Here is a 25,872-nt window from a genome sequence, read left to right on the forward strand (position 1 = left end):
ACTTATAGGATGTCTTATACATAACACATATGCTTTATTACTACCGTTGACAAATTTGTTTCTTGTTTTCAAAATGAAAAGCTCTAGCACAAAAATAGTAATCCATGCTTCCCTCTACGAAGGGCCTTTCTTCTACTTTATTGTTGAGTCAGTTTACCTATTCTTTCTATCTTAGAAGCAAACACTTGTATCAACTGTGTGCATTGATTCTTACATGTTTACCTATTGCACTTGTTATATTACTTTGTGTTGACAATTATCCATGAGATATACATGTTGAAGTTGAAAGCAACCGCTGAAACTTATATCCTCCTTTGTGTTGCTTCAATGCCTTTACTTTGAATTTATTGCTTTATGAGTAACTCTTATGCAAGTCTTATTGATGCTTGTCTTGAAAGTATTATTCATGAAAAGTCTTTGCTATATGATTCATTTGTTTACTCATTATCTTCATCATTGCTTCGAATCGCTACATTCATCTCATATGCTTACAATAGTATGATCAAGATTATGATAGCATGTCACTTCAGAAATTATCTTTGTTATCGTTTACCTACTCGAGGGCGAGTAGGAACTAAGCTTGGGGATGCTTGATACGTCCCAAACGTATCTATAATTTCTTATGTTCCATGCTACTTTTATGATGATACTCACATGTTTTATACACACTTTATGTCATTATTATGCATTTTCCGGCACTAACCTATTGACGAGATGCCGAAGAGCCGATTCTTTGTTCTGCTGTTTTTGGTTTCAGAAATCCTAGTAAGGAAATATTCTCGGAATTGGACGAAATCAACGCCCAGGGTCCTATTTTTCCACGAAGCTTCCAGAAGTCCGAAGAGGAAACGAAGTGGGGCCACGAGGCGGCGACACACTAGGGCGGCGCGGCCCAGGTGCTGGCCGTGCGGCCCTGTTGTGTGGGCCCCTCGTGATGCCCCCTGACCTACCCTTCCGCCTACATATAGTCTTCGTCGCGAAACCCCCAGTACCGAGAGCCACGATACGGAAATCCTTCCAGAGACGCCGCCGCCGCCAATCCCATCTCGGGGGATTCAGGAGATTGCCTCCGGCACCCTGCCGGAGAGGGGAATCATCTCCCGGAGGTCTCTTCATTGCCATGATCGCCTCCGGATCGATGTGTGAGTAGTTCACCCCTGGACTATGGGTCCATAGCAGTAGCTAGATGGTTGTCTTCTCCTCATTGTGCTATCATGTTAGATCTTGTGAGCTGCCTATCATGATCAAGATCATCTATTTGTAATGCTACATGTTGTGTTTGTTGGGATCCGATGAATATTGAATACTATGTCAAGTTGATTATCAATCTATCATATATGTTATTTATGTTCTTGCATGCTCTCCGTTGCTAGTGGAGGCTCTGGCCAAGTTGATACTTGTGACTCCAAGAGGGAGTATTTATGCTCGATAGTGGGTTCATGCCTCCATTAAATCTGGGACGGATGTGAAAGTTCTAAGGTTGTAGATGTGCTATTGCCACTAGGGATAAAACATCGATGCTTTGTCTAAGGATATTTGTGTTGATTACATTACGCACCATACTTAATGCAATTGTCTGTTGCTTACAACTTAATACCGGAAGGGGTTCGGATGATAACCTGAAAGTGGACTTTTTAGGCATAGATGCATGCTGGATAGCGGTCTATGTACTTTGTCGTAAAGCCCTGATTAAATCTCATAGTACTCATCATGATATATGTATGTGCATTGTTATGCCTTCTTTATTTGTCAATTGCCCAACTGTAATTCGTTCACCCAATATCTGTTTATCTTATGGGAGAGACACCACTAGTGAACTGTGGACCCCGGTCCTATTCTTTACATCTGAAATACAATCTACTGCAATTGTTCTTTACTGTTCTTCGCAAACAATCATCATCTTCCACACAATACGTTTAATCCTTTGTTTTCAGCAAGCCGGTGAGATTGACAACCTCACTGTTACGTTGGGGCAAAGTACTTTGGTTGTGTTGTGCAGGTTCCACGTTGACGCCGGAATCCCTGGTGTTGCGCCGCACTACACTCCGCCACCAACAACCTTCAACGTGCTTCTTGGCTCCTACTGGTTCGATAAACCTTGGTTTCTTTCTGAGGGAAAACTTACTGTTGTGCACATCACACCTTCCTCTTGGGGTTCCCAACGGACGTGTGTCTCACGCGCATCAGCCCTGTAGTTACACATTGCAAGAACTCAATAAAACATTAGCTACAGCTCTCCATGTCTAGAAAGCCTCACTTAAAGTCCACAAGAGACAATGCAAAAAACAGAGACAGAATTTATCAAAACAGAACAGCCAGTAAACACGAATTTTTAAGAGGTACTTCCGTTGCTCAAATCAGAAAACTCAAAACTAATGAAAGTTGCGTACATATCTTAGGATCACTCACTTAAATTGGCAGATTTTTCTGAGTTACCTACAGAGAATCATACCCAGATTCGTGACAGCAAGAAATCTGTTTCTGCGCAGAAATCCAAATCTAGCATCAAACTTCTATTAGAGACTTCACTTGGCACAATATTGCAATAAAATAAAGATAAGGAGAGGTTGCTACAGTAGTAACAACTTCCAAAATACAACAAAACAGTAGCAAAATAAACACATGGGTTATCTCCCAAGAAGTGCTTTCTTTATAGCCATTAAGATGGGCTCAGCAATTTTAATGATGCTCACATGGAAAATAGAAATTGAAGCAAAAGGAGCATCAAGAAGCAAATTCAAAACACATTTAAGTCTAACCCACTTCCTATGCATAGGAATCTTGTACACAAATAAATTCATGAAGAACAAAGTAACAAGCATAAGAAGATAAAACAAGAGTAACTTTAAAAGTTTCAGCATATAGAGAGGTGTTTTAGTACCATGCAAATTTCTACAACCATATTTTCGTCTCTCATAATAATTTTCAGTAGCTTCATGAATAAACTCAACAATATAACTATCACGTAAAGCATGCTTTTCATGATCCATAAACACATAATTTTTATCAAGCTCAAAAATAGTGGGATTAAAACTTTCAAACCCACTTTTATCAATAATGTAACAAGATGATTGATCAATCTTAAAAGATATGGGACTCATAGATAAAGTCAAGAACTCTCCAATCCCATTTTCATTAGTAGTACAATTAATATTATCAAGTAACATAGGACCATCATCTAGAGATTTATCATAAACATTTGCCAAGCAGAACTCTTTAGTACCATGCATTTCGACATCAGGCACAAACAAAGCATTATCATAAAATTTATCAAAGTAGCATGGATTATCATAGATAACAGTAGCATAATTATTCTCACAAGTTTTACTCATAGGGAATATTTCAAGAGAATCCACAGGAACATAACATTCATCCTCCTTTGGTAAGCATGGAGGACAATCAAATAATGTAAGAGATAAAGAGTTACTCTCATTAGAAGGTTGGCATGGGTAGCTAATCCATTCTTCCTCCTTTTGTTCATCACTCTCCTCTTCTTTTTCATCCAATGAGCTTTCAGGTTCATCAATTTCCTCCTCTTTTTCATCCAATGAGCTTTCAGGTTCATCAATTTCTTCTTTCACAGGTTCCTGCAAATGGTGAGTGCATTCTTGTGCATTAATGGGTCTCTCTTTATAATCAATGATATAAGGATTATCACTGTAACTTTCTATGCAAAAATTAAGGATAGAAGAGACATAATCTTTAAGGTCCTTACAAACAACACAAGTTTCATAATTTTTAGCAATGAAGGATTCTATCTCAGAGGATCCCATAAATAAGACAAATTGTTCTACCTCTTCGAACCCAAAATGAATATAGTTATTCCAATTATAGTTTTTAATTAAAACTTCCTCACTAAAGCCACATTGAAATTTAAGATGTTTAGTATCCTGTTTAGAGCAACAGTTTATATCATGGCGTTTAAGCAAGATTTTAGCAATTGTATTCAATTTTTCTATCACAGCACTCATAACTTTACCCGTTCTTGATTCTCTATAATTATTATATAATTCAATAAGCTCCAAATAGGTTGTAGGTTCTCCCATAGCAACAGTTTTTAATTTTTCGGTTTTTCAAATTTTTATGGATTTTTTGGGTATATGAGAAAAGCAAAACAAAAACAAAAACAAACTAAACAAAAGTAAACTAGGCAAAATAATACTAGACAGAAATAACCTAAGCACAAATGAACTAGACAGAAGTAAACTAGGCAAAACAAAATAAAATGAAACACAGAGAGAGAGAGGTAGAGTGTACTCCCCAGGTGAACTTATGAGTAGAGCTATGCCTCCCCGGTAACGGCGCCAGAAAATAGTCTTGATGACCCATAAGTATAGGGGATCAGAACAGTCTTCGCGGCAAGTAAAACCCAAATTTATTGATTCGACACAAGGGGAGGTAAAGAATACTTATAAGCCTTAACAACTGAGTTGTCAATTCAGCTGCACCTGGAAAAGCACTAGTAACAGGGGTGATGTGAAAGCAGCAGTAATATGAGAGCAGTAGTAACAAGAATACGAACAGTAGCAGTAATATGAGAGCAATGGCACCAGAAAATAGTTGATACTACTTCCAATGACATGTAGAACGAGTATATGATGATGAGAGATGGACCGGGGTTCCCAGCTATCTACACTAGTGGTAACTCTCCAATAATAAGTGTTGGGTGAACAAATTACAGTTGGGCAATTGATAGGATTGAAATAGCATTAAGACAGAACATCAAGATTATTAATCATGTAGGCATGTTTTCCATATATAGTCATACATGCTCGCAATGAGAAACTTGTACAACATCTTTTGTCCTACCAGCCGGTGGCAGCCGGGCCTCTAGGGAATCTACTGGAAATTAAGGTACTCGTTTTAATAGAGCACCCGAGCAAAGCATTAACACTCCGTGAAAACATGTGATCCTCATACCTAAGCCTTCCCCTCCAGTTGTCCCAATTTCTGTCACTTTGGGGCCTTTGGTTCCGGACATAGACATGTGCATACAACTTGTAGATACAATCTAAGCAATAAGTATAGAGCTTAAATCTAAGATCATGCCACTCGGGCCCTAGTGACAAGCATTAAACACAACAAGATTGCAGCAACAATAACTTCACAAACTTTATAGATAGACTAATCATAATGTAACAATCCATCGTATCCCGACAAACACAACACCGATTACATCAGATGAATCTCAATCATGTAAGGCAGCTCATGAGATCATTGTATTGAAGTACATAGGGGAGAGAGTACCAACTAGCTACAGCTAGAACCCGTAGTCCATGGGGGAACTACTCACGGAGCATGATGGAGGCGGTGGCGTTGATGGAGATGGCTTCCGGGGGCACTTCCCCGTCCCGGCAGGGTGCCGGAACAGAGACTTCTGTCCCCCGAATTGGAGTTTCACGATGGTGGTGGCGCCCCTGGAGTCTTTCTGGAGTTTCGTCAATCGGTATCGAAGATTTAGGTCACCAGGGCTTAAATAGGCGAAGAGTCAAAGTCGGAGGGGCCACGGGGCCTCCTCACACTAGGCCGGCGCGACCAGGGTGGAGCCCGCGCGGCCCTGTTGTGTGGGGCCCCCAGGGCTCCCCTCTGGCCCCCCTCTGACTTTCTGGAAGGTTCCGGGAAAAATAAGGTTCTGGGCGTTGATTTCGTCGAATTCCGAGAATATTGCCCGAACAGCCTTTCTGGAACCAAAAACAACAGAAAACAAAGAATCGGCCCTTCGGCATCTCGTTAATAGGTTAGTTCCGGAAAATGCATAAAAACATTATAAAGTGCAAGCAAAACATGTAAGTATTGTCATAAAACAAGCATGGAACATCAGAAATTATAGGTACGTTGGAGACGTATCAAAGTCCACTCTTTTTAGTGTCCAAAAATCGAAAGTGATAGGATCACCGACAAGCCTTGGAGAACATCATCAAGATCAATATCTTGACACATAATGGGAACCACCAAGCTTTTTTGGAAGTTCGTATCAAGATCAGTGACCTCACCAAAGAGGCCAAGAATAGAGGAGAGGTTTTGTATGTATTCTCTCTTTGGAGCAACGAAAATGGCTGCATCATCCCGCATAGAGGGATGTTCTTATGATTATTCCTCTCCATGTGCAAGAGCTCATGTTTTTTTGGCTAGGACACAGGAGGAGCGGCAATAGGGGGTCTCCTTGTGTTAGGCCTCTCCCGTGCTTGAACGGAGAGCCGGCTACTCCAATGAGGAGGTGCAAAGGAATGCGGTAATCCAATCACGGAACTCCGAAGGGAAGCCATGTCTCTCTAGGACATCCACTATTATTCCCATCTCACGGAGTCAAAGGGTTTGCGGATGTCAAGCTTGAAGTGGAGCGTTGGCATTTTTCTCTTGTGAAGCCATCTCACGGGGTTGCCCACATACATGAAATTGTCGTGGATAATTTTCTTTTTTGATAAAAGCAGTCTGGGCATTAGAGGCAAGCTCATTCATAAGCGGAGCAAGCCGGATGGAGATCATCTTTGCAATAATTTTTGCGATGGCATGAATTAAGCTAATGGGGCTATACTCGGTGATCTCCTCGGATTCCTCGCTCTTTAGCAATAGAAGGATATTTGTGGAATTGACCCATTGGAGGTGGGAGACTTGGAGGTTGTTGAATTGGAGGATGGCTCCCATGATGTCTTATTTAACTATGACCCAACATTTCTTCAAGAAGGTTCCGGTAAAAAAGCCGGGCTACGAGCTTTATCCAAGGCATTTGGGATATAGCTTCTTGCACCTCCTCTTCCTACAATGGGTCATCGATTCCGTCCATGTCCACATTGCAATGTTGATATTATTCCAATTGAAGTCTCTTGTTCTCGGGGGGGGGGGGGGGGGGGGTGGGGGCTCTACCCATGATCGTAGTTGTGGATGATGTTCTCTTTTTTGCTTGTGGTGAGTGACCCAACCTCCATTGTGCTTGAAGCATTGGATGCGATTTTTTTCCTTCTCCTAGGTTTACCCTAAGGTGGAAGAATTAGGTATTTGCATATCCTTCTTTGATATTCGAGATTTACGCACTCTGGTTTTTTCGTGCTCTTTCAAATCCTACGTTCAGCATAAAGTGATGTTTATATGTTCTATCAAGTGTACACAAAAATATATCCCACAACACAAAATCAGGTTTGTACTTTATATGTTCCATCTTCAAGATATTTGCATAATTTCCTACAAACTCGATCATACAATAAAAAGTTCTAATTGGAACAAAGATATAATTTAAACTATTCCAAAGTGATGCAAGTACAATCTTACAGCTTGTACATCTAATATTGGCAATGCAAGAACTTACACATACAAACGACTTATTGTGGTTAGAATCCGTCATAAATTATATCTTAGTACTCAAAATGCGAAGACCACCCAAGGATGCGAAATATGTATATCAAATACTTGGTGGAAGAAAGCAAATTATTGCCATGAAAAGTTAAGGCTCTGTTTGGTAGCTCAGTGTATTCAAAACCAAAGTAGTATTTAAAAACCGAAACATTCCGACGACTAGCAAAAATTTACCACAATTTTCCTCCTTTCTCAGTTTTAGAGAAAATGAGGCTTGGACCTCTTTCTCTAATATAAAAAACATAGTTTTAGAGATAATTTGGCTTCAAAACTGTAATATTGTATTCTAAACCATAGTATTTTTGGAAACCACTGTATCTTGAGAAAATTTAAGAATACTAAGGTTGCCAAACACACCCTAAACTGTGGGTTCAGTTGAATAATGCGGCAGGGCACTGGCATTAAACTGAACTTGCAGAAATGGGTCAACATTTTCCCTCAGATACGGCTCCGAATACCTTTTCCTTTTTCTTTAACTTGCCGCAGGACGCAGCCATGCTTTTTATACTCGTATAGACATTTTCAGACTTTGACCATCTTCGGCCGACATACCTCGGCCAACGCTTTTGCGCTCCTCCAATTCTAAACTCAAGCGAACACGGTCCAAATGTCCAATCCGAGGACCTACTATTTTAATAGTCCCTATACTATTTCTCCCGCACTTGTCATCAACAACAATGCCGGCGCCGCTGCCGCCGATGGATCGAGCGATCACATGTTTGCTTTTGTGCAGTACGTGCGGGCGGCTACCGTATTGCGGCCGATGGAAGGAGTAGATGGCCAACCGAGGCAACTATACGGGGCAGCTCAACTGTGCCACACGGTGAGAGAGAGCGACGGAACTACGCCTGAAACACTTGTTTACCCCACTAACCCGAGCTTTTGATCAGCCGAAACAAGGACGCCAACGATGGCGATTGCCCCCATTTTTGGAGGTGTTAGTAGGGATTACGCCTGAGATGTACTACCACTAGCGTAGCACTTGGAAGCAAAGATAACCCGGGATAATTACAGTCCGCGACTTCCGGTAATTCAGCACTATGAAGTACTCCCCAGTGTGGTGGATTTCACTGTCTCCTTTGCTTCCGCCCAGTGTCACTGGCTACGGCAGCAGGCCAGCAACTGAGCAGCAGTGTGGAGAACGGACGAGTAAGCGTAAAGTCTGAAGACTAAGTTTACTTTCGCCCAGCTCTACATCACCCTGGAGCTCCGGTGACTTCGATATTTTGTGACACCTGATGGAACTCTGATAGTCCGGCCAAGACAACGGAGCGCGACAGCTTCCGTCCTCCTGACGGCGACGACAGGAGACCTGGGTGAGAAAAGCGTTTCTCTATTGGAGTAGTGATGTAAGTGTCTACTCCATTAAGGTGTCAATTCTTCGGAGGTGGAAAAAGTTACCTCTGGTGGTACTGGTCTATTTGCAGTACTTAATCGACATCTCCCCTCTCACGGTGACACTAGTTTGTCTACTGTAAGAAGGTGTTTCAAGTTTCAACATGACAACTATGCTAGCTTGTCTACCGTAAAAAAAGTGTTTAAACTTTCAACATTATGATGACAGCTATGCTTAACTTCTTTACTGTGAGGAAAAGCTGAGGATTCTTTCTGAAATCTGGAGGAAAAGCTGGGGAATAAAGGCAGGCAGGAGAACCTGCACACTACTTCCCTGCATCGTCAAGGAAGTGTTTAAAGTGCCACAAACTATAATATGTTGGCCCTCTTTCTCCGACTAAACTGAACATGCGCTAAATCGCAGGCTTTAAAACTATACTTTCCGTTCCATTGCGCCTAAACTGATCATTGATCTCGACTGAAGATTTTTCTTCTCCTCTGAACAAAGGGAACGGCATCATGTTTGGCCATTTGGAAGGTTGTTGTCCTACACGAACATCGATCGTGCTCTCAAACAAAGTTCTACGCATCAACGCATGGTCCCGAAGCTTTAAGGCGTTTTGGAGAATCTCGCTGCAACTATCCCTACCCTCACAGGCCGTTGGGCTACACCGCGAAGGAAGGGAACTGAAAGCCATCGCCACTGAAGGCCATCATCCATGATGGAAAAGAGTCCCGAAATGCCGAGATAAAGCGGGGTTGTTCACCCGGAGAAGTCGCTCGAGTGAGCTCCAGCTTCATTCGCACACTACTACCACCGTCTTAAGTGTTCTCTTGTTTTGCACAGTTGAGTTCATAATTGTCCTTGCAGGTTCATCATTTCACCTTCCTGCTTTTCTCCCGTTTCCCGTTTCTTGTTTGTCCGTCGTTCGTCCGGTTTAGGGTGTAGAGTGCCGACCATTAGCTGAACTAGGTGCTTATGTTCTGGCACTTCACTGACGATCCTAGATTTAGGCAAGTACCCCTAGCTAGAGGGATGCTCTTTTTGGGGTGGTTGGAATGTCCCGATTTGTACATCGGACATATGCTCATGTGTCCTGGTGGTGGTCCGTGATTCGATTCATCAAAGGATGCGAACAAAGTTTAGGGACAGCTGCCCTGCTAGTTAGACTGTGTAGATCCACTGTCGCCATCACTACTTAGGGCATCTCCAACGCCCCTCCCCCCTCCCCTATATGGAACGAATGTGTCCGTGGAGGCCAAAGAGGAGGCCCTATGGCCTGCTACGGACCGCATGGTCGTTTCTGTCCGTAGCCGCGAACAGTGCACGCGTCCACGTAAGTCCTTTCGAGAAAAAAATTGGCTCACGCGTCAGCAGCCGAGGCAAGCGAGGAGGTGCGGGCCCACGTGCACGCATTTCCTACTAAATGGAGACCAATGGCGACTTGAGGTCCGACAAATTGCTCCGGCTGTGGGGGCGGCGACATAGCGTGGGGGTGCGCAAGGTTACGCCGAGGCAGAGAATCCCGGTGGCAGCGGCTAGACGAGGAGCCCGCTCATGATTGTGGGAGGTCGGCTTCAGCCACTTTTGAAACTTCATCGCCGACGAGAGTGGGCGATGATGGCTGGCAAGCGAGAGTGGGCGACAATGGAGTGGATGGAGGAGAGGTGGGTACATCGGCGATTAAGTACCCCGAACCATCAATGTCGATGCGCGCACGCGCAAGTTCCAGTGCCATCGGCAGCACTGACGGCGCAGGAGTTGAGGCGGCGGACATGGTGGTCAGCGACTGCTTTAATAGCCAACGCTGCCCGCCGGTCAGCCTTTTGCCTTCGAACCGCTTCCAAACGAGACCACAGTACATGTCGAAGCGTTGGTTCCCCAAATTTAAAGGCCTGATGGGTCGCAACGAACGAGTCTTCCAGTACCTATGTAGTATACGCGGCCGCTCTATTCGAATAGCTAAGACTCGATGGACCAGCCCACTAAAAATGCCCTTAAGCAATAATATTGGGTGATTCTTTTTCTAGGTCTGCCCTGCGGGGGACGGGAAGGGGGAAGTGGGAGGAGTAAACCCGAGACAGTGAGACTGATAGAGACCCACACCTCGCAAAGGTAGCAGGAAAAGATGCATAGGTAATAAGATCTTTAAAGCGCACGAGGGTGAAAGGTTGGAAAAGCGACGATCTCTCCCCATCCCGTCTCTCTCGAAGCGTCCCCCAGTTTCGCCACAGTTGAGAGTCGACCACTGCCGGCCGGGCCGATCCTATGTCCCTCCTGCCGGAGTTGCTGGCTGGAGATGGAATAGGAGAGGCGCCGGATCTAGGGCTGTAAATAATAGTCTCAGTAGTTGTAGGACTTGTGTGTCTCGGCGGCCTGCCGGTCTTCAGCGATTTGCTGCTCGTCGGCTTCTTGCCGGGAGGTGGGGACTGAATCCTTTGAGCTGGATTCGGGCCTTGCTAGTGGTGGCTCTTCACGCCGCGGCGCTCCGGTGGTCAGAGCCGGAGGCGACGGGGAGGACCACTGCTGGGACCTCCGTCAATAAAGCTCAAGCTTATGGCGATGTCTTCGGATGTCGGTTCTGCAGCTGGCTACCTTGCTTTCTCTGTCGACGAGGTGCCGAGAGAGGAGATCAAGCTGCTGCTGTAGAAGGCGGATCTGGGAGGTCGAAGGGAAGATGGAGAACTGGCATCGGCAACTGCGTTTGTTCTTCTGCTGCGTCGATCTCAATCTGCTGTTGGAGCTTCGGTACCTTCAATCAATTTTCTCCAGCATGCTCTTGGGTGGCTAGGGTGGCACTCCGGCCTCAGTTGGCTTCGCCGGGAATTTCCTACGCCCCCTCTTTCAACCTCCGACGGGAGGCCCTTTCTACCTTGCCCGATGGCAAGGACGCAGCTGGTGATGGTGGCAATTGCATCGCCGGCGAGGTCGAAGATTGCTCAAGGACCCGATTGCTTTTCTACGCTTTCTTCTGGGGCCTCTTTTGCAATCTGGAAGGACAGAGTTGTAATTTTATGTTTCTTTTTAGTCCTTCCTGCAGTATTGTACTACCTCCGTTTCAAGGAATAAGGCGCACATGTATTCCAAGACGAATTTTGACCATACAAATTGAGCAACAAAATCTTGATTATATTATATGGAATTAGTATCTTTCAATTCGTATTGAAGAGAACTATTTAATGATACTAATTTCATACAAACATTTTTTATCTATTTAAAGTAATTCTTGATCAAACAAAAAGCTCGTAAAACGAGGGCGCCTTATTCCTTGAAACGGAGGTAGTATCATTTTTGTTATATTAATGTCAGCTCTAGGACCTTCGGGTCCCTTCCCCTTGTTCAAAAAAAAAAAAAGCGCACGAGGGCACCCACCTGTCATAGAGCACACCAGCATAAAGCAAAAAGGTCACTGGCATTTTAATACGGAGCGATGGAGAAATAGGAAAGTGACCGTTCGAAGCGCGCGGCAGCGGATCCATTACACGTCTCTGTATCCTGTAGGCCCGCGGAGATATTTCCCGAGATATTTTCTTCAGCCGTAGCTATACGGTTTGTTTCAGTGTACACGGTGCTTCGTGCCACTGCTTTGCAAAGTAGCAAATCGAAGAAATGGTGATCGATGCGTGCGATCTTCGTTGACGGTCGAGGTTGCTTGCCTGGTCTCTCACGGGCAGATTTATGTCCCTCTTGCTTGCACATCTTCTCCGGCCTTGTAGTTTAGCTTCGGTTGCTTTACTGCAATCTGCCACAAGTTTGCTTATGTGAAGTGTATTTTGTACGCTAATACTTTACTCTTCGCTGGATTTTATCTTTCGTGATATTCCCTGTCACTGATTTCAAATACGGAACTAAAAGCATATCCCACAATGACAATAAACTGCAGACCTTTCCATCGTTCTCTCTGAAACCAAATTGCCAGAAAAACACGGTTGCACGCGACCGAAGCTTATCCGATCCGGTAATCTCCAGACATGAGTTGCTAATGGAGTTCACCGACAGATCCTTTCCGAACTCGACAATCCGACCAAATCAATACGGGCAAGCATCAAGCAAACCTTCGTCTTGGCGCAAGAGGATTCCTAGGACCGCCACCTTTATTCAGCCAGCCGACCACCTCTGCCGGAGAAGGCCGCCACCGCCATGCCACGGGCCAATGCTCAAGGCTTCCTCGTGATGTGAGGATGAACTAGATCCCCTCTCGTATGATACAATGAGGTGTTGCAAGGGACGTCGGAGTTTAAGGTTTGGTCCATCCGAACCCATCTGAGTCCAAAACAACCCCGCCCGCTCTGGCGCCACCTGCTGCTGGCCACCTACGCCACTCACCGCGGAAGCTCAACAATATGTGTCGGCCACCATCAGCCCGCAACACCACCATCGAAGAAGAACGAGCAGACCTCGCTACCGCGCTCCAAATCTTGGCCGAGGAAGAACAACGACGCCACGAGGTTTTTGCCCGATGACGTTCGTGGCATCGGGAGGAGGCGTGTGTAGGGTGAACGAGAGGTGAGGAGAATGCTGAAAGAACATCTCTCTAACTTTATAGTTTTGTGTGTTTCATGACAACATGTGTGAAACATTTATGTGCGTTGAAATGGTGCAGAGCCTAATCGTGATCGAATTCATGTTGAAAAGCAAGAAAAGGAGGGAAGAAAATAGCCCCATGCCGGATAATCCAGGGCCGGATATTTGCAAATATCTGCCCCCGAAAAATGGCTAAGGACTAACCGGCCGAGCTCTCAGTACACCCCCGGATATTTGACCGGATATTTTTATTGGCACCGGATAATCCGCGGGGGGGGGGGGGGGGGGGGGGTATCCGGCCCTTACTTGGGCCGGAATATCTAGCCTCAATTTTCTGCAAAATCTCGATTTTGTGGGGGGGTATAAATACCCCCTTCTTCCCCAATCTCAAGCTGCTCACTCCCTCAAAGTTCATCCACCATTGTTGAGCCACAAGAATCATTTGATCTCCTCCTCCAACCATCTAAAGCTCTTGATCTTTAGAGAATCGAAGGAGAAGATCCCGATCTACATCTTTACCGAAGCGATTTATATTTTCCCCTCATTTGCTTAAAGGCCACTTTGCTAGTGTTCCTTTTGGAAATCCTAGTTGTTTTGGAGTTGATTTGATCTTGTTGTTATGTTGTTGTTAGAGCTACTGGAAGACTCTGATTCGGTTGTGCATGTGTGCCCCAAGAACCTTGTAAAGGCCCGGTTTTCGCCTCGAGAAAATCGCTTAGTGGGACAAGTGGGCTAGGCCTTTGTGACGTTGCTCACCGGAGAAAAGGGTGAAACCTTTGTGGCGTTGGTTAGGCCTTTGTGTGACCACACCTCTGCAACGTAGACGTACTTCTCTTCAAAATCAAGAAACTAGGGAATCATCTCTTGTGTCTCCACATGCTCCACTCTCGGTTACCTTTATCCTTGATTGCATTATTATATCTTGCCTAGCTATATCTTACTTAGTTGCATACCTTGTCATTTAGGGAAATTCACATAGTTACATATCAAGAGAATTTACCTTTGTGTCAAGTCTTAATTGAAAAGAACAAAAAATTGGGTAGCACCTATTCACCCCCTCTAGATACGACATACGATCTTTTCAGATGCTGCCACCCGGTGGGGCCCGACGTGGTCGCACAGAGTCATGGGTGTCGCATAGAATCGTAGGCAATCAGAGCTCGGATTGCGGCGGCAGGAGGAGGAAGAAGATAAATGGTTGCGACGGCGGAGCTCGGTCCTTGATGGAGTTAACTGCATAGCAGAACTCGATGCGGGCCGGAATGCAAAGTTTAGTTCGAGCTCCAAAACTGAATAAAGCTAGTGACCAACTCCAAAGCAGGCTAGGGCTGCTGTACTTGCGCAGGCTGGTGAAGGACTAAATGGGTTGGGCCTAAGAGCATCTCTAGTCGCGTCCCTCAAAAAAACGTTCGGCATAAATGATTTGGTGACGATTAAGACCGCGCCGGACAAAAAGAGACCAAAAATTTGTACAAAAAGAGGCTCTGTCCAGCCGCGTCCCTCAAACAGTGTCCGGATGCATGCATTTTAATAGAGGGGACCATTCCATGTGGGAAAAGTAGGTGAGAGAAAGTGTGGAAAAAGAGAATGACATGTGGGGAGTAGGGGCCGCATGCATGCATCCGGACACTGTTTTTGCCCAAAGCAATCTGGGGCGCGCCGGACAAAAAAACCGTTCCAGCCGCGTCCCCCAAACCCGAATTTTGTCCGGCGCGCCCCGATACGGTGTTTGGCGCCCCGAGCCCGTCCCCGTCCCACAGGGGACGCACCGGGGACGCCAGACACACCGAAAAACAAGGAGGGGAGTGGCGGGGCCAGCTCGTCAGCGGCACAATAAATTTTAACCTAACCGTCGCCTACCTCGCGATGGAAATTATTGGCGCGCAGCGACGGTGCAGTTCCCGTCCACGTGGAGCCGGACGTGCTGTTCGAGTTCGTCCTCGTCCTCAAGGGAGACCCGCGAGGCATCCAGAGGCTGCCGGACTCCTACGCCGACTACGTCGCCGGCGACGACCGCCCGGGCACGATGCATCTGCGGGAGGCTGCGTGCGGCTACTACCGGTGGATCGTCGACGTGATCTACGACGCGCGCGGCAAGATGTACCTCAACATCGGCTGAGAGAAGTTCGCGCGGCACCACAGCCTCGAAGCCGGCTTCATCCTCCTGTTCTCCTACTTCGGCAACAGGAACATGAGCGTCAAGGTCTTCGACGAGACGCGCTGCCGCCAGGACTACCACGGCGACAACACCGACGAGGAGGACGACTGATGATGCAGAGTGTTGTTTCTTCGCAGCGAACACGTGCACGGAAGTTTCTGGATGTTCGCCTCATCGGTAGAACCAACAAGGGCACCATCCTCCCGCTGGATTTTCCAGTTTGGGTGACTGGGTGTGCCCTCGAGTGTTCTTTCCTAGCAGCGAACACAGGAAACCTTCGATGCACGGCCTAGTTAGGTTTAGTTTTTTTGCAAAATTTTATATTTGTGTCCACCATGGTTCAAACTATGTATTAGTTTGTGGAAAACCATGTTCCAAACTATGTCTTCGTGTAAACCACGTTTCCAATTATGTATTAGTTTGTGGAAATTGAAATAAAAATGTCAAAAAAATTATTTTAAATGTTTGGGGGAGGCGTTTGGGGGACGCGGCTGGGGAGCGACGTCCCCCAAACGCGGCACGAACAAAACACGTCCCGCAAACGCTCAATCCGGCGTGGTTTGGGGAATATTTTGGGAGACGCGGGTGGAGATGCTCTTACATGGTTCCGCAACAGGAGCGATATTACAATCTGTACCATGGTTTAGGTTACCGACGACTACGGAGACCAATAAATAAGTCTGTAGTACGTAAGCAGACACCACCACCATCACTATTCCGACGTGATTCTTGTACTGACGCCGTCCGTCTCGGTTAACCACCACCCCCCTCCGTGATCGCATGCCTCCCCAACGACAAACACGTTTCAGTACAATCGGCAGGTTAGGTCACTCTCCACTAAGAAATACTCATAAGAATTGCTGCAGCAATAAACTACTCTGCAGGTGTCATGGTGGGAATACCGTACTCCACTCATCCACTGGTTTCGTTTAGAAAATGTGGGAACTCGGTTTCGCAACAAGGTGTGCACATAACATTGGTGATGTGCGGCATTAGGTTAATCCGACAAGGTTTTGGTGGTATCCTTCATGGGTACCCCTAAACCAGCCTTAAGAAACTCGAACCGGAGCACGAGCTAGTTAGCTATCATTATTCCCTCCGTTTACAATTAATTTAATAGGTTTAGTTAAATTTAAAATTTAGCAAGTTTGACTAAGAAAATAGGGAAAAATATGAACAGCCATAATGCCATAATCATATAATATGAAAATATAGTTTATGATTACATCGTAGATGACGACATATTTTTAAGTTCTTGGTCAAGCTTCGTAAAGCTTAACTTTAACTAAATGCAAAACACAAAGTAAATAAAAACGGAGGGGATGCCAGGCCAGTATATCAACGACTTCACTCCAATTGTTGGTCCCCTAGATTCCAGGCAGACCTTAGTTCGCGCTAGGGAGACACACACACGAAGGAGGCGGAGTGGGCTTTCGACCAATCGGCTAGCTTCTAATATACTAAGTACCCCCTCTGATCCATAATAATTGTAATTTTTTAGTTTAAATTGGTTTTCAATTTTTTACTTTAAATATAGTGGCTACGCCAATTATTTCGTCCTCTTACAAGTTTCACTATATGTCTATACGACAACCTTATGAAAAGAGAAATAATTAACGGGTTACCACTTGTTTCCCGATCTTTACATATCATGGATATCCAAAAATACTTAATGAAATTATCACATACACTTATGAGTTGACAAAAACAAATCAGTATGACAAGTTTTTGTAGTTACATATGGGCAAACACACACCTCTTGTATTTTATTTTGGATTAATTTCTCCAATTTACCATAAATTTTAGAATATATCTGATCTGCCTCACCTGTTTTTTATTTTAGAAAATATATCCGAGATAAATTTCACATTTGAAGAAAAGGAGCAACATATTTGGATTTTTTAAAATTATTTCAGCAACATTTTAAAATTCAACTTTGTTAAAAAGTTACTAAAATAAATTAGTGAAGTTCATTGTTTCGAAAAAAATTAAAAATATATTTCGTAACTATTTCCACAAATTATAATTTTTTAGAAAGCATTGCACATAATATTTACACAAATTTCAATTCTCTCAGTCATATTTAATTCGGTTTGAGAAAAAAATCATACAATTACTCAGTTGTTTTGAATTGTTTTGCAAACTTAAATCAATAAAATTACTAATTATTTCGGTCATACTCAGAAGCATTTCAGACAGGTACCAGATTTCCGAAGAACTCGCTCAAGTGAACTCTAGCTTCGTTCCCACATAACCACCCTCTTAAGTCTTATCTTTCTTTTACAGGTCAATTCATAATTGTGTCCTTGCAGGTCCATGAATGTGAAACGTCAATTCGTAAATTTCTGCATATCAAAATAGTGCCATTCCTTTCGCCTAGCACCTTCCTATTTTTCTCCTGTGTACGTGGTGGTTGTCATTTGTTACGTAGAGGGTGTAGAGTGGTGGCCATTAGTTGAACCAGGTCCATGTATATGTCTAGCACTTACGATCCTAATTTAGGCACTAGCTATAAGCTCAAGAACATATTCAAAGAAATTCTGACCGTCTATCGGTACGGTTTGTGGATTCCGATCAGCTATGACAATTGAACCTAGTAAGATAGTAATTACAAATCAAGAAGTGATGAGTATTTGGGCATGAATTTGGGAACTTCCTATTTACCAATAGAAGTGTTGGCCTACTTCTACACCGAGCGATGCTCTTTTGGGGTAGTTGAAATGTCCCGGTTTGTGGCTCTCATGCTCATGTGTCCTGGTGGTCGTCCTTGATTCGATGCATCAAAGGTTGTGAATAAAGTTTAGCGACCGCTTTCCTCTTAATTAGATTGTAGATCCAGTGTCGCTCTCCAATTGTCGAAAATTTGTAATCATGGAACTTCCTTTTTCCCTGGCGGTCGCATCTTTCGATTCTACATGTATAGCTGTGACCATTAACGATGAAGCGCTCTTGGTTCACTTTAGCGATCCATATGCAAATAAAATGGCAAAGGTGGCGCATGCGCATGAGGACTCGAGTGGCCGACACTGATTCCTTGAGCTCAGCAGCATGAGGACTTGAAGACTTCGTAAAACGCTACTACCTTGCCGGTATTAGACTACGTCGTAGGTATACACATATTCCTAACAAACATGTTGTTGTCGGTTGACCTTTTCGCAAAAATGTGGTTTTGGCTGTTTTGTGGCTCGATCAGAAACTACACATTGGCCCACCCTTAGAAACTACTAGTATCCTGTGCACCGAATATTGGCCCAATTGGCCATCATATAACCAAGAGAGGGGGGGGGGGGGGTATCAATCCCCAACCCTTTTCTGCCGCAATGCCCATTTCCTCCGGAGTGGAGTTGGCACCGACTATCGCACATGGCTCCGTCCGCCGGCATGGGGGTTCCCGACTACGGTTAGGAGGCGGGGAGCTCCCGCGCGGCCGCCGCATGTCACGGAGGCGGGAAGCTCCCGCGCACTGCCGCCTAGTCCCCGTGGAGCCAAGGATTCTCGCTTCTAGCAAGCACGGAGGCAAGCCGAGGCTGGAATGCCCTCTCACGGAGCACATCCCGTCGTCTGTCGAAGAGGCACTACAGGAATGGGCCGAGGTGCCGATGGCCTGGTGATGTCTACGAGTGCTTCTATTCTTGTAGACAGTGTTGGGCGTCCAAGAGCAGAGGTTTGTAGAATAACAGCAAGTTTCCCTTAAGTGGATCACCCAAGGTTTATCGAACTCAGGGAGGAAGAGGTCAAAGATATCCCTCTCAAGCAACCCTGCAATCACGATACAAGAAGTCTCTTATGTCCCCAACACACCTAATACACTTGTCAGATGTATAGGTGCACTAGTTCGGCGAAGAGATAGTGAAATACAAGTAGTATGGATGTATATGAGTGGTAATAGCAATCTGAATAAAATATGGCAGCGAGTAAACATGCAACAGAACAGTAAATAAACGGAGATTCGATGTTTGGAAACAAGGCCTAGGGATCATATTTTCACTAGTGGACACTCTCAACATTGATCACATAATAAAACCACTCTACACTCTCTTGTTGGATGACAAACACCATTAATTGTGTAGGGCTACAAAAGCACCTCAATGCCGGAGTTAACAAGCTCCACAACATTCAATGTTCATATTTAAATAACCTTAGAGTGCATAATAGATCATTGCAATTATACCAAGTACTAACATAGCATGCACACTGTCACCATCACACTATGAAGGAGGAATAGATCGCATCAATACTATCATAGTAATAGTTAACTCCATAATCTACAAGAGATTACAATCATAACCTATGCCAAGTACTACATGATGCACACACTGTCACCATTACATCATGAAGGAGGAATAGAGTACTTTAATAACATCACTAGAGTAACACATAGATGAATAGTGATACAAAGCTCATATGAATCTCAATCATGTAAGGCAGCTCATGAGATCATTGTATTGAAGTACATGGGAGAGAGATTAACCACATAGCTACCGGTACAGCCCTTAGCCTCGATGGAGAACTACTCCCTCCTCATGGGAGACAACAGCGTTGATGAAGATGGTGGTGGTGTCGATGGAGAAGCCTTCCGGGGGCACTTCCCCGTCCCGGCGGCGTGCCGGAACAGAGACTCCTGTCCCCCAGATCTTGGCTTCGCGATGGCGGCGGCTCTGGAAGGTTTCTCGTACCGTGGCTTTTCCGTAGTCGGAAGGGTTACGGGGGCGCCACACAACAGGGGGGCGCGCCCCCCTGGGCCGCGCCGCCCACACGTGTGGGCCCCCCAGGGCTCCCCTCTGGCCCCTCTCGGGTGTTCTGGAAGCTTCGTGGAATTATAAGATGCTGGGCATTGATTTCGTCCAATTTCGAGAATATTTCCTTACTAGGATTTCTGAAACCAAAAACAGCAGAAAACAGGAACTGGCACTTCGGCATCTCGTTAATAGGTTAGTTCCGGAAAACGCATAATAATGACATAAAGTGTGAACAAAACATGTAGGTATTGTCATAAAACTAGCATGGAACATAAGAAATTATAGATACGTTTGAGACGTATCAAGCATCCCCAAGCTTAGTTCCTACTCGCCCTCGAGTAGGTAAACGATAACAATGATAATTTCTTAAGTGACATGCTACCAACATGATCTTGATCGATACTATTGTAAAACATATGAGATGAATGAAGTGATTCAAAGCAATGGTAAAGATGATGATTAAACAACTGAATCATATAGCAAAGACTTTTCATGAAGAGTACTTTCAAGACAAGCATCAATAAGTCTTGCATAAGAGTTAACTCATAAAGCAATAGATTCTTAGTAAAAAGCTTTGAAGCAACACAAATGATGATTAAGTTTCAGCAATTGCTTTCAACTTGTAACATGTATATCTCATGGATAATTGTCAACATAAAGCAATATAACAAGTGCAATAGGTAAACATGTAAGAATCAATGCACAGTTGACACAAGTGTTTGCTTCTAAGATAGAAAGAAGTAGGTAAACTGACTCAACATAAAGTAAAAGAAAGGCCCTTCGCAGAGGGAAGCAGGGATTAAATCATGTGCTAGAGCTTTTTAAGGTTTGAAATCATATAGAGAGCATACAAGTAAAGTTTTGAGAGGTGTTTGTTGTTGTCAACGAATGGTAATGGGTACTCTAACTACCTTATCAACCAGACTTTCAAGAGCGGCTCCCATGAAGGACGTTATCTCTACCAGCAAGGTAGATCATCCCTCTTCTCTTTTGTTTACACATGTATTTTAGTTTCATTATTGATGGTTGACACTCCTCCCAACCTTTTGCTTACACAAGCCATGGCTAACCGAATCCTCGGGTGCCTTCCAACATTCACATACCATGGAGGAGTGTCTTATTTGCAAAATTAAGTTGCTTATTGATAGATCAGGGCAAAGCATGTGAACAGAATTATTAATGCAAGTTAATTAATTGGAGCTGGGAACCCCATTGCCAGCTCTTTTTGCAAAATTATTGGATAAGCGGATGAAGCCACTAGTCCATTGTGAAAGTCTGTCAAAAGTAAATGACAAGATCGAAAGATAAAACACCACATACTTCCTCATGAGCTATAAAACATTGACACAAATAAGAGATAATAGCTTTTGAATTGTTTAAAGGTAGCACATGAAGTATTTACTTGGAATGGCAGAGAAATACCACATAGTAGGTAGGTATGGTGGACACAAATGGCATAGTTTTTGGCTCAAGGATTTGGATGCACGAGAAGAATTCCTCTCAATACAAGGCTAGGCTAGCAAGGTTGTTTGAAGCAAACTCAAGTATAAAACGGTGCAGCAAGACTCACATATGAACATATTGTAAGCATTATAAGACTCTACATCGTCTTCCTTGTTGTTCAAACACCTTAACCAGAAAATATCTAGACTCTAGAGACCAATCATGCAAACCAAATTTTAACAAGCTCTATGTAGTTCTTCATTAATGGGTACAAAGTACATGATGCAAGAGCTTAAACATGATCTATATGAGCACAACAATTGCCAAGTATCAAATTATTCAAGACATTATACCAATTACCACATGCAACATTTTCTGTTTCCAACCATATACCGATGAACGAAGTAGTTCAACCTTCGCCATGAACATTAAGAATAAAGCTAAGAACACATGTGTTCATACGCAACAGCGGAGCGTGTCTCTCTCCCACACAAGCATGAAGTTATTCAAACAAAACAAAAACAAACAGACGCTCCAAGTAAAGTACATAAGATGTGACCGAATAAAAATATAGTTTCAATAGAAGAAACCTGATAAGTTGATGAAGAAGGGGATGCCTTGGGCATCCCCAAGCTTAGACGCTTGAGTCTTCTTGAAATATGCAGGGATGAACCACGGGGGCATCCCCAAGCTTAGACTTTTCACTCTTCTTGATCATATATCATCCTTCTCTCTTGACCCTTGAAAACTTCCTCCACACCAAACTCGAAACAAACTCATTAGAGGGTTAGTGCATAATCAAAAATTCACATGTTCAGAGGTAACACAATCATTCTTAACACTTCTGGACATTGCCCAAAGCTACTGGAAGTCAATGGAACAAAGAAATCCATCCAACACAGCAAAAGAGGCAATGCGAAATAAAAGGTAGAATCTGTCAAAACAGAACAGTCCGTAAAGACGAATTTTTTAGAGGCACTGAACTTGCTCAGATGAAAATGCTCAAATTGAATGAAAGTTGCGTACATATCTGAGGATCACGCACGTAAATTGGCAGATTTTTCTGAGTTACCTACAGAGAACCCTGCCCAAATTCGTGACAGACAGAAATCTGTTTCTGCGCAATAATCCAAATCTAGTATGAACCTTGCTATCAAAGACTTTACTTGGCACAACAATGCAATAAAATAAGATAAGGAGAGGTTGCTACAGTAGTAACAACTTCCAAGACACAACAAAATAGTAGCAAAATAAAAATATGGGTTATCTCCCAAGAAGTTCTTTCTTTATAGCCATTAAGATGGGCTCAGTAATTTTAATGACGCACTCCCAAGAAATAAGAGTTGAAGCAAACGAGAGCATCAAGAAGCAAATTTAAAACACATTTAAGCCTAACCCACTTCCTATGAAAAGGAATCTTGTACACAAATAAATTCATGAAGAACAAAGTGACAAGCATAAGAAGGCAATACAAGCGCAACTTCAAAATTCTCAACATAAAGAGGGGAAACTTAATATTATTAAGATGCATATAACCATGTTTACCTCTCTCATAATAACTTTCAGTAGCATCATTGATGAAATCCACAATATATCCATCACTTAAGACATTCTTATCATGGTTCATATGCATAAAAGTATCATTATTTTTGGCATATGAAAAACTCTTCTCATTAATAGTAATTGGAGCAGGATCATTATCAAGAATTTGAACATGGTAAACAAGTTGCATACTAAGGGAATTGTTTTTGGCAATTCAATCATAACTATGACAAGTTTCATAAGAATAGTTATAACCTATATCATAGCATTCTTTATAATATTCATCAAAGATTGGAGGCACAGTGTCATCATAAGAAATAGAATAGTTATCTTTCACAGTATGTTCATCTGTGACCATACCATCATTGTTACCAGAAGGAGATGTATCAAACATATAATGATCAGTAGCAAAAGGATTTTCAAACACCTCATCCCCAATCTTAGAGCTTTCTATATCATTATGGGAGGAAGCACGGATAGTACTGATACTATGGCAATTATTAACATTATTATTTTCAGAATTAGTTTCCCAGAGATTTGCAATATCAAAAGTAGTGTGCTCTTTCAAATCATGATCACTAATGTAGGTAAAGGGCATAGGAAGATCATTGTATTCAGATTCATTATCATAATAATCATCAGGAGCAACATACTTACGGTTACCTATCGTTATCTCATACACGCGGGGATATGCTATTACCTCTTTCTTTTTATTCCCCTTCTTCTTCTTCTTCTTCTTCTTCGTTCCCTTCTTCTTCTTCTTCTTCTTCTTCTTCTCCTCCTTCTCCTCGTTCCCTTCTTTAGGAGGAAGAGGCTTGAAGGGGGGCTCCTCCACATAACCTGATTTATTTCCAGAAACAATAGAAGAAACTTGGGAGGATTCCTCCTTTTCATTAATAAGTTCAAAACACACGGCGGTCCTATCATATTTTGGCAAAGTGTCATCTTCTAAAGTATTTTGTATGTAAGTATTTGTATGGAAATTATCAATGCAATAAGAAAAACACCCATGCAGGACATCATCAATATCAAGATCACTCATATGTAACAAAGAGATTTTTCTTGATAACTCTTCACACCACAAAAATAAAGTAAGTTCATCATGCTGATTAGGAGTAATTTTATCATCACAATACAAATTTGCAGCACTCATGGGGTTCGAATTATCATTGGAGGAGCATTGAAAATTAAAATGACCCGCTCTATGGCAAAGTTCACAAATAAAAGGATAGAGGGCACAAACTTTTTTACCAAGATCATCTAGAGCCCTAGACCACTTTCTAGTTTTTTCATTCATATGGTGGATACAATATTCATCTTCGATTTGATTAATTCCACAGGGTCTATGCATTCCACAAAAATTAACATGCTTATAAGAAATAGCATCCTCAGAAGTTTGAGCATGTTTATTGCAATCATTAACAACAATTTCATTTTCCATGCAAGTGTCTTTGAAAGGTTCATGATACTTACCAAAATTCTTCCTAGGCAATTCAAAATGAGAGGCAAAAGCTTTATAAAGATTTGCAACAACTTGAGAGTCAAGACCATAAGTAGCACTCATATTTCGAATTGTATCAGTATCCATAAAAGTTTCAATGCATTCATAATCATAATTTATACCTGACTCTTTACCTTTGTCGTTCTCCCAATCTTCAACGTTCTCCTGAATCCGATTAAGAAGGTCCCATTTAAACTCTTCTTTATTGCGCGTGAATGATCCAGAACAAGCAGTATCCAGCAAGGTTTTATCTTGAAAAGAAAGTCTTGAATAGAAATTATCAATGATGATATTACCAGGAAGCTCATGATTGGGGCATTTGAGCATTAAAAACTTCAATCTCTCCCATGCTTGAGCAATACTCTCTCCATCATGAGGCTAGAAATTATATATGCGGTTTCGATCTTCGTGAATTTCACTTGGAGGATAGAATTTAGAGTAAAATAGAGGCACAATATCCTTCCAATCAAGAGAATGCCCATCCTTCAGCAGTTTGTACCAATGCGCCGCTTTACCAGACAACGACATAGAGAATAATTTCTTCTTCACTTCATCCATATAGATACCTGCACACTTGAATAACCCGCATAATTCATGCAGAAACAGTAAATGATCTCCAGGATGGACAGTTCCATCCCCTTCATAGCGGTTATCCATAACACGCTCAATAATTTTCATAGGTATTTTATATGGAATACTTTCAGTAAGTGGATTTAAAATATCACAAGCATCATTAGAGTTATCGCATATGGGAGATAAAGTATTATCAGAGCAAATTTTCTCCCCTAAAGATGGGAAGCTAAAAAGATCATGAAAACTAGCTTCCCCAAGCTTAGACTTTTCCATAGCATTAACAGTAATTGCGTTCATACTAATAACATTGCTACTAGCATGCAAATAAGGATCAATAGGTTTTTTAATTTCCGCATCAAACAATTCTAACTCAGGAAAAAGATTAAAAAGCTCACAGTTGTTTTCCATTATGCCTTACTAGTGAAAATAGAACAAGAAACAAAAAGATGCAATTGCAGGATCTAAAGGAAATAGCTTCGAGCACTCACACACCGGCAACAGTGCTAGGAAATAGCTTAGTAGTCGGAGGATGTGAATACCTTTTACCTTACCTCCCCGGCAACGGCGCCAGAAAAGTGCTTGATGTCCACAACTGGCGCGTGGTTGACGTGGGAGGTTTGATGGCGGTTGACGGGTGCTTCTATTCTTGTAGACAGTGTTGGGCCTCCAAGAGCAGAGGTTTGTAGAACAGCAGCAAGTTTCCCTT

General features: G+C 43.1%; 1 pseudogene; it reads left to right on the forward strand.

Annotated features, from left to right (window-relative positions):
• Window positions 1–24,894: 24,894 nt before the first annotated feature.
• LOC127337838 (small nucleolar RNA R71) lies at window positions 24,895–24,992 on the forward strand (annotated as a pseudogene).
• Window positions 24,993–25,872: the final 880 nt, after the last annotated feature.

Source organism: Lolium perenne, chromosome 2 (assembly GCF_019359855.2).
Source record: "Lolium perenne isolate Kyuss_39 chromosome 2, Kyuss_2.0, whole genome shotgun sequence".
In the NCBI taxonomy this organism is placed as follows: domain Eukaryota; kingdom Viridiplantae; phylum Streptophyta; class Magnoliopsida; order Poales; family Poaceae; genus Lolium; species Lolium perenne.